General features: G+C 40.1%; 1 long non-coding RNA gene across 1 annotated transcript; it reads right to left on the minus strand.

Annotated features, from left to right (window-relative positions):
- Positions 1-2795: 2795 nt before the first annotated feature.
- On the minus strand, positions 2796-10640 carry LOC306918281. The gene is made up of 9 exons (XR_013789317.1): positions 10522-10640; positions 6654-9074; positions 6409-6503; positions 5938-6001; positions 5228-5284; positions 4401-4606; positions 3978-4110; positions 3197-3283; positions 2796-3059 (listed from the first exon to the last, which is right to left on the minus strand). It is a non-coding gene; the product is annotated as an uncharacterized lncRNA (long non-coding RNA).

Here is a 10640-nt window from a genome sequence, read left to right on the forward strand (position 1 = left end):
TTGACCGCAGTCACTCTGAAGTGGTAGACGGCGGGCGGCAGCAGGCCTGTGACAAAAAATAGCAGATCTACAAGCTCAGACAATTATTTGACAACTTTAGTTCAACTTACTTTGTAGACTGTTTAGAAAAATAAAATAAATCTAATCATAATGCTGGCACAAATATGTTGGTCTTAAAGTGTATTTATACCTGCCTGTATACCTGTAAAGAAGAGTAGTGTTTAAGCTGTGTCATGGTCCACTGATTGACAAACACAATATTGCAGTTTTAGGTTGTATATTATATTCAAAGGTTTGAGGCAGCAGAGGCACGTTACTCCATAGCTCTGGTCCATAGCTCTAATGAAATGCAATGCATTAGAGCTATGGACCAGAGCTAAGTCTATCCAAGCCCTTCAGCACGTTGCATAAAACCCGACAGTTAAACTCATTGTAAAGCCACACTGTACCAGTTTATAAACAACCATATCGGTACTCACTCACAAAGGTTTGTTGTTTAAATCCCCATGCACTGCTCCTTGTGTTCCACTCAGAGTTAGACCTGTAAGGGTCCATTTGGTTCCATGTGTTACACTCTCAGTTACAGACCTGTAAGGGTCCATTTGGTTCCACATGTGTTACTCTCAGAGTTACAGACCTGTAAGGGTCCATTTGGTTCCACATGTGTTACTCTCAGAGTTACAGACCTGTAAGGGTCCATTTGGTTCCATGTGTTACACTCTCAGAGTTAGACCTGTAAGGGTCCATTTGGTTCCACATGTGTTACTCTCAGAGTTACAGGGTGCATTTGGTTACAGCTACATGAGAATGGCGTCACGTACGTCAGCTGTAGCTCCCTGTGTTTGTTGATGTAATCACTAGCAGGTGTGAAAACAGCCGATGTTCTGAGCTTGAGGATCAGCAGTACAGAGTCACAGAATTCTATAGGTTCACTGACTTCATGTAACACACCGGAAACTAATTAAATAATAACTAATTGTTAATTATAATAATACAAATAACTAATTGTTCTATTAATAAAATAGATCAATTAATTAATATTTTATTACATTATTTGTTCTGCCTGGTTTAAGAAAATAAACATTGTCTAGTATTATTTATTGTATTAACTAATAACTAGTTGTTCTATTAAGTTCAAACTAGTTCTATTCATTAATACATTTTAAATGATATTCATTTATTTAAGAAAATAAACACATTGTCTAGTATTATGTATTGTATGAATTAACTAACTAGGTGTTCTATTAATAAACTAGATCTATTCATTAGATTGTTACATGATGTTTTATTACATTATTTGTTCTGCCTGGTTAAAGAAAACAAACATATTTGCAGCAGTATGTACTGTGTAGTTGTAGACATCTGAAACACGTAAGGCTGTCATTACTCTGAGTAACCACTAGAGGGAAGTGTTGGCCTAAAAGTGACAACGTCATTAACAGTTTGTAGAAAGAACACAGTTCAACACAAGCTCTGCTAAAACCCAGAAAAGCATTATTAAATACTTGTTTACATTGAGGTCCATTTGCATCAGAACATTTAATCATTTCCTGGAGGAAAAGTACCACACTACAAGAACAAGCCAATTTAAAAACAGTCCTATTACTTAAAATTCAGTCTGGTCTTCGTGGTAAAAAAATGGTAACACAATTAAAAATTGCATACAGTAATTTAAGTACAATATTCAAACATTGATGTTTGGTGGCATGGCTCTGTTCTGGGAGATTGTCAGCATTAATAAGCTAGGTCATTCTGTAGAGACCTTGGGGTGAAAACCTCCTTCAGCTTTCCACACTTCATTTGAAGACCTGAGGCCTCCTTTTAGTCCATTTAGACCTGGTGAAACCTATAAATTATACCATTCATGGCGGGATCCACCTGTCTACATCACTTATTTATTGTTTTAATAAGAATTTGAAGGTTTTCAGAAAACCTTAGGCTTGGTTTTAGAAGGTCTAAATGTGTAAAATACATTAACTATAACTAAATATTCCTTAAACATGTAAATAGTACCACTGTATTCCTCATCCTTGTTATGAACCATTTGATCTAGGGGTAATGGACCCATAACACAGTGAAGGAGGAGGACACCCGGGTATAAATGCAATAATTTATTAACAAGAAAATAATGAATATTTACAGATATATGGCATCATGAATAAATTACAATCGACATATTACAAACAGATATTACTTTTATTACAATTTTGTTTTGACTATGGCGTATTCTCTTGTGTATCATCAGATGTCCGGCTCCATGCTCGCCTCTCCTTGGAGGCCAGTTGGGTCAAAACACTATACCACATTGACAGCTGTAGTGAGTCTACAGTCCACCTGACTGCTGGCAATATAGCCTGGTTGTGATATGTAGATGTGATTGATAGTTTATTATTTATTTATATTAATTCATTCTACAATTTTACAAGTCATTGTATTTATTTTTGTATTACTAATTTTATTTTATATATTACTAGGTTATTACTAATTGTATGTATTACTATACTACTCATTTTATATATTACTATGTTATTACTAATTTTATGTATTACTATACTCATTTTATTTATTTGATGTATTACTACGTTATTACTAATTTTATTTATTTTATGAATTACTGTTATTACTAATTTTATTTGTATGCATTTATTTTATGTATTAGTTATTACTCATTTTATTTTGATGAATTTCTTTTATGCATTACTGTTATTACTAATTTTATTACTATATTGCTAATTTTATTTATTTTATGTATTACTATATTACTAATTATATTTATTTTACGCATTACTGTGCCATTACCAATTTTATATATTTTATTTACTATTTTAATGCATTTATTTTACTTAAATCTATATTTTGTATCATTTGTTTTATCCATTTATAGTTATTTATATATTTGTTTTGTTTATTTTTGTTTAAGTGAACAACCAAAAAGCCCCGATTGATCACATCTACATATCACCACTACCAGTCAGAATCTGAGTGACTCAGAACCCTGGTGACCTCCATATGGCTGCTTAGGAGGACCAGATGGAGCCACACAGGAGACCAGCAACGTCCTAAAGAAAAGAAAGAAATGCTCATTACTACATTGTTCATAAAACAATCATAGTGTGTGTGTGTGTGTGTGTGTGTGTGTGTGTGTGTGTGTGTGTGTGTGTGTGTGTGTGTGTGTGTGTGTGTGTTGTATAGTTACCTTGCCGTGATGTGACTCCAAAGGTGAGCAGAAATAGTTGCTCCATTGGCTAGAAACGTGCTTTTCACCGGCATGATGATCTTGTTCCTAAAGAAAGTCTATAGTCAACCCCTAACTGATTACAGAACAGGATATAAAAACACAACCAGAAGGATTTAGGCCTGTCACAATTACCTAATCGCCAAGTATTTGAGATAATACTTTTTTTTTTTTTTTTTTTTATAGGGATAATAGTCATAATCGTCTCCATGTTGAAAATGTTCATATATTTTCAAACATTTTAAAGAAATAATGGAAGCAGCCGATCTATAAGCTCAAAATGTGTTACGTTGTAATGTGTATAAAGTTATTGAATTATGCCTTTTTGTTTACAAAGCCTAAAAAAGCCAAAGTTGTATTCATAATGTTAGTACGACGCAATTAAATTGTTATTGTAATTTATTTGAGCGACAATTAATCGGCCAGTAAAAAACCTCTATTTCTGACAGGCCTAAACGGCTTCCAGTGGCGTCTACCGAACCGAAAAAAGACACACCCCAAATTAGCTTGGCTGTGTGTGTGTGTGTGTGTGTGTCCTGTCACAACATACACTTACAGTAACGTTTAAGAATAGGGATCGACCGATTCTCGGCAACAGACGAGTGGCTTTTTTTCAGTTTCATTCATGTTACAACGCACTTAAATCTTTAATTGCAATTTATTTGAGACAATAATAGTCTAGTAAAAAGAAACCTCATAATCGTGACACGCCTAAAGCGGTTCTTACTGTGGTGTTCCTCACCGGCAGGCCCAGGTCCAAGTCCTCTACGTCTACCCAGATCTCCGTCCTCCGTCCTCCCATCCATCCATGGACAGACCTGCAGATCTCCATCTCTTGGTTGAGACTTCCAGCTGTGTCTACTGCCATCTCCATCCTGAGAAAGAAAGACAGAAACCAAATTAGCTTTTGTTGAGCTGCAAATTCAGAACCACTTATACCCTTTATACACATTTGATAAAACAGACCTTTAATGAGCATTTGGTATGTGCTCCTATTTCACTACACAAATTGATTCTCCAAAAATAGCATAACATGTTGCAACGCAGTGTGAGCTTGTAGATCTGCTATTTTTGCTGAACTCTCCCCCCAGAATAGGGATGCTGGGGTTGAAGTGGTTAACAAAAGTGTCATTAAGACTTTGATTAGCTTGGACAGACTACTCACAGCTCATCAGAGTCCTCTGAGGGGGGGGGGGGGGGGGGATCTCTGTCCAGGTAACATCAGCTCGTCTACCAAGATCTCCATTCTAACAAAGAACAAAAAACACACACACCAAATTAGCTTTGCCGTGTGTGTGCGCGCGTGTGTATGTGTGTGTGTGCGCCCTGTCCAGCAGCGGCGTTCCAGCGACGTCTACCGCGATCTCCATCCTAACAAAAGAAAGAAAGATTGATTAGAGCAGGGGTGGGCAACTGGCGGCCCGGGGGCCCTTCACTTAATGCGGCCCTCAGGTTAATGTCAGAATTCTGATATAATATTGGTTTCAGCTGATTACAATTCCACAACATGCAAACATGACCCGCTTTAATTACTTCAGTCTAAATTAGTAGCTCAATGCTTCAACACAAGTATAATTAAAGGCATTTGAAATGAAAAATATTAATTTTCAGGATTCTGATTAAAAAAAAATAGCAAAAATTCAAGATTTCAATTCGAATATAGCAAAAATAGCCGATCTACAAGCTCAAAAGGCGTCGCAGCGCGACGCGTTTTGAGCTTGTAGATCGGCTATTTTTGCGACGACCGTAATATATGGCCCTAGGGAGTGAGTGTTGAAATATAGTGGCCCTCTCCATTGTCAAAGTTGCCCACCGCTGGATTAGAGTGACCAAGGGCCAGATATATATTCTATCCTGTCACAACATATATACAGCCTAGTACATCAAACTTTTATTTATAGAGAACATTTAAAATAGAAGCTAAACGTATCACTTACAGTAATAAACGTTTAAGTTAGGGTTATTTTTGACAGGCCTAACAGGGTCTCTTACTTTGAGTCGTCTTCAGAGGAATGCAGATTCCTGGACAGCGGGAGACCTGCAGTACATCTGGAAGAAAGACATGGCGGTTATTGTCTATGAATCACTCCCTTGTTGTTGCTGCCAATAGTCTGGAGAGTCTACCGTTCTTAGCTTACTTCTTATTCTTGATGACAATTGTTTATGAATTTGATGTATTACTATGTGTTGTTCTTGCTTACTGTAAGTCACTCTGGATAAAGTGTGTGATAACTGCCTAAATTGTAAATTGTTGAAATTCCTAGACGTGATCAATTAGGGTGTGCTCTTCGGTGATAGCAGTGGTGTTATTTGTCTATTTTTACAGTCCCTTTCCCAGAAAGACCACCGCCTGTGCCACACCGATACGGCATCTAGCCGGTACCGAGGCTCTGGTGTTCCCCACCGATGAGTACTGTGCCCCAGTCTGGAGCCGTAGCCCTCATGTTGGTTTTGGGGCTTTTTATGCCTTTACTGATAGTGAACAGTATATAGACAGGAAAGGGGGAAGTGACGCGCGGCAAAGGCCGTCGGGAGTCGAACCCGCAGCACGCCATCCGGCTGGCTTGGCAGCCTAGGTGCCCAGAAAGTTGAGCTAACCATCCGGGCCACACTTAAATATTTAATTGCAATTTATTTGAGCGACAATAATCGTCCAGTAAAAAGAAACCTCATTATCGTGACAGGCCTAAAGCGGTTCTTACTGTGGGGTTCCTCACCAGGCGGGCCCAGGTCCAAAGTCCTCCGGCATCTACCCAGATCTCCGTCCTAAGAAAGAAAGACAGAAATAAAGACTAAATTAGCTTTGTTGAGCTGCAAATTCAGAACCACTTAAACCCTCATATATATATATATATATATATATATATATATATATATATATATATATATATATTTGATAAAACAGACCTTTAAAGAGAGCATTTGGTATATGCTCCGATTTCACTCTACACAAATTGATTTGCCAAAAATAGCAGATCTACAAGCTCACAGAATAGGGATGCTGGGGTTGAAGTGGTTAACAAAAGTGTCATTTAGACTTTGATTAGCTTGGAGAGCTGACAGACATTCAACCAGTGCCACTAGGAGGCATCATACTGCCATGCTATACTTCATGCCATAACAGTACAGCAGATATCCATCCTCAACAACAAACAAGAAATATTCCTACTCACAGCTCATCAGAAGTCCTCAGAGAAAACCCCGGGGAGGGAAGCTTTGGAACGGATCTCTGTCCTTCCACGACGTCTACCACGACCCATCATCCACCCTAACAAAGAAAGAACGAAAGATTAAGAGCCAGATATACGTACATTGTGTCCTTTCACATCATACACAAAATGTATAGTATTAGAGAACATTTAAAACAGAAGGTGACCATACCACTCACAGTAATAGAAAAGTCTAAGTGGTTTCTTACTTTGAGCCGTCTTCAGAGCCCCCATGCAGATTCATCCATGGACAGCGAGAGCTGCAGATATCCACCTGTAGGGGCTCCGGTTGAGCCTCGCAGCATCTGGAAGGAAGACATGGTGGTTATAGTCTATGAATGGCTGAAGAGCTTTGCACATCACTCACTTGTTGCTGCTGCCAATAGGAATTTGTGATTTCTGTGTGGCGACAATTTCTGTGTCTGTCTGTTTAATAATACATACAATTTATATAGCACTTTTCAAGGTACCCAAAGTTGCTTCACAAAACAGAAGTTAAAAAGGTTAAAAACTAGAAATCATTTGTTGGCATGTCTGTGAAGCTTTTCGGTTCCACACCAGTAACGAGCGAAGCAGCAGGTTGAGAAAGCTCAAGAATGGCGTCCCACAGGGGTCAGTGCTGGCACTGAATGATGCTGTTCAACAACTACATCCACATCAATGAAGTATGGCTATGCAGACAACCAGAGTACTGTGCCCCAGTCTGGAGCCGTACCTCTCATGTCAAGAAGCTGGATGCTGCCCTCAACATCGGATGGGCCACCCCAAACAAACAACTGCCTGCCTGTTCTCGCTGGAATCACTCCAACAGAGGTCAGACGAGAAGCAGCCACGCTGGCCCTCACCGGGAAGGCACAGCTGAGTGAATCCCAGACATCTCCTCCACAAGGTCGTCAGAGACACCACAGCACACATGCCTCAAGTCACGGCACACTTTGCCACAGCACACGTGCCTCAAGTCACAGTGCCCCTTTGCCACACAGGCCCAGGAACTGCTCCACACAACACCAGCTGACACCTCCGAGGCATCCTGGGTGAAGGCAAGACAGAGGGACCAGTGGAATACATTGAGGACCCCAAATATGTTCTTTGCCAGCACCTCCCCTGCAAGGAGTGGACAACCCTCAAAGCAGAAGTGGGACATCTCGGACAGTGCCCACTGTGAATGCGAGGATCCACTACAGACTGTGGAACACGTAATGACCATTTGCCCCAAATACCGGCCACGGAATGGTGATCGTGGGCTTAGGTGACCTAGACAACGACACACTGGACTGGCTTGCTGCAACAGAGCTGACGTTCTATGGACATACGGCAGAAGATTTTTATGAAACTTATTTTTTGTCATTTATTTTTTTGGCATGTTTGTCAAACCTTTGTGGCATTTAATTATGGAACTTGTGGATGTTTTATATATTAGTGAAGTTTTAGTGGCACTTGCGGCTTTTGTGACATTCTTTGAAATGTATTGACACATTTGAGATTATGTTTTTGTTAGGGATGTCCGATATAGGCATTAAAAATTAATATCGATATCGGTTATTTTTTACATTAAAAACATCTACAAGCTCACAATGCGTCACAATGCGACACGTGAGCTTGTAGATCTGCCATTTTCAAATGATTTTTATACATCTGAAAACTTGAAATGAGACATTTTGCATAATGAGCACTTTTACTTTTGGTACCTTTTTATACCAAATCCTTTGTACTTTTACTCGAGTACATGTTGAATTTACTTGTAACAGAGTATTTCTATATTGCAGTATTTATAGCCTACTAATATTTAAGTAAAAAGTTTGAGTTATTTTTCCACCACTGGAAAAAGCCTGCATATATAATCGGAAATTAGGAGTTGGACAATAGCCAACACGGACATCCCTTGATTTGTGTGATTTTGTGCAGCTTTTAGTGAGTTTGTGGCATTTTGTTTACTTTTGTTTGTTTGTTTTGTGAACGACCAAAGAGCACACCCAGTATGTATCACAATGCTATTTCCACCAGGCAGGTGTACTTATATCTACATCTCCTAAGCGGCCATGTACTAAACACTACAGATATCACAATTTGACTTTGGCAGCAGCAAGAAACGACTGATATGCAAAGCTCTTCAGCCATGCTTCTCTCTATACAAACACTCATAATGTTCACATGGACATCTTAGCAGCCAGGATGGGGTGGTCGGCCTGGAGGCCACTCAGAACCCTGGTGACCTTCACATGGACATCTTAGCAGCCAGGATGGGGTGGTCGGCCTGGAGGCCACTCAGAACCCTGGTGACCTTCACATGGACATCTTAGCAGCCAGGATGGGGTGGTCGGCCTGGAGGCCACTCAGAACCCTGGTGACCTTCACATGGACATCTTAGCAGCCAGGATGGGGTGGTCGGCCTGGAGGCCACTCAGAACCCTGGTGACCTTCACATGGACATCTTAGCAGCCAGGATGGGGTGGTCGGCCTGGAGGCCACTCAGAACCCTGGTGACCTTCACATGGACATCTTAGCAGCCAGGATGGGGTGGTCGGCCTGGAGGCCACTCAGAACCCTGGTGACCTTCACATGGACATCTTAGCAGCCAGGATGGGGTGGTCGGCCTGGAGGCCACTCAGAACCCTGGTGACCGTCCACATCTAGAAAGAAAGAAAGACATCAGAAGCTGACCATATCACTCACAGTAATAGAAACATTTTAAAAGGATCTCTGGCTAATAAGACAAATATTCCTTAAAACATTATACTTGCCATCTATAACTAAAAATGTAAAATATTTTATTTATTTCATAAATAGATAATCTTTTACTCCATGGGAACTGTTCCCGTCGCAGGTTGATGATGTCCTATGTCCGTGTGGTCCAGCGCTATGGAATGCACTTGCTAATAAAAAGTATTTAAAATAATTGCTTATATTAAAGTATTAAGCTGTTTTTTTATTAGTATTCCATAGGGCTAGACCATATGGACATCATATAATCAACTTGCAACAGGAGCAGTTCCTATGGAGTGAAAGATTCTTTATTTATCTAAGAAATAAAATATTTGTCTTATTAACCAGGGATCCTTTAAGAATATTTAAAAGTGCAATATCAAAATGTATTTTATTATAAGTGTCCCTGCACAATAGTTTGTAGAGTCAATATCTCATCCGCTTCTAGAAAGCAATTTAAAATACAAATTACAAGTAATGTTGAGTACTTTTGGAAGTCACTGAACAGCCATGCCTACCACCTGTTTCGAATTGTCACAATGCAGGAGGCAGCAGCACTGCTACCCATTAATTAAAAACAAGTGCTTCCAAACAGAAAGTAGCTCAACGTCACTTATAACATGTCTAGGGTGTATTTTTGAGTGGTGCAACCACTCCAAGGAACAGCAATGTCCGTGTTCACCTATGTGACTCGTGTAATGTGTGTGTGACTCATGTGTGACTCATGAGTACCAGTAGGGGCACTGTCGTGCCAAAAAGAGAGAGAGGGAGATAGTGCTGCACTGTTGCCTGCTAATGAGAGGGGGGGGGGTGGTGGAAGGGGGGGGGGGGGGAGTTGCAAACTTGCACCACTCAGTTCACACAGGTGTGATTTTTATGAAACAAATGCTTTGCAGATTGAGAGTAGGCTATGATTCAAGCTTGACCTAAAGCTGCAACGTTGGCGAGTTTAGCATTGTTTAATACAAGCAGATTGTAAATTCAATGTGGATCAATGGGCTGCTAATGGAGGGCATGCATTGCAACTCTATCCCATTATGCAAATCGCGGCTACTGGCGATGCCAATTAGTCATTTGACTCAGCTGTGTGGCGTCAGTGTGTCAACACAACTGAACGGTTACTTTTTCAACACATTTGGTTCTTCTAATACTTTACATTTCACAGCAACCTTCTACATACAAACCAAACGAAATAATTAAATTCACACAACTCAAGAGGCTCACCCCCTAAAAGTTGCACAGTTCAAACGATAGCCTACCTTTCTCAGTTCCGTTCAGTTCAAACCAAAAAACAACTTAAAACAGTTCCTCTGTCAAACCACCACGCAATAAATACACCGTTTATAACCCTTCTCAAAATGATAAATCCTTTACCTCGGTTAGCACAGGGTTTAAATGGCTACAGCCAGGGGGTCCGCCGCTGGTCCGTCCGGGGTGGTTTTGGCTGTTATGTTTTAACAACCTGCGGGCGTGTGTGTGGAAGAGAAGCATTC

Source organism: Electrona antarctica (assembly GCF_951216825.1).
Source record: "Electrona antarctica genome assembly, contig: scaffold_141, whole genome shotgun sequence".
NCBI lineage: Eukaryota > Metazoa > Chordata > Actinopteri > Myctophiformes > Myctophidae > Electrona > Electrona antarctica.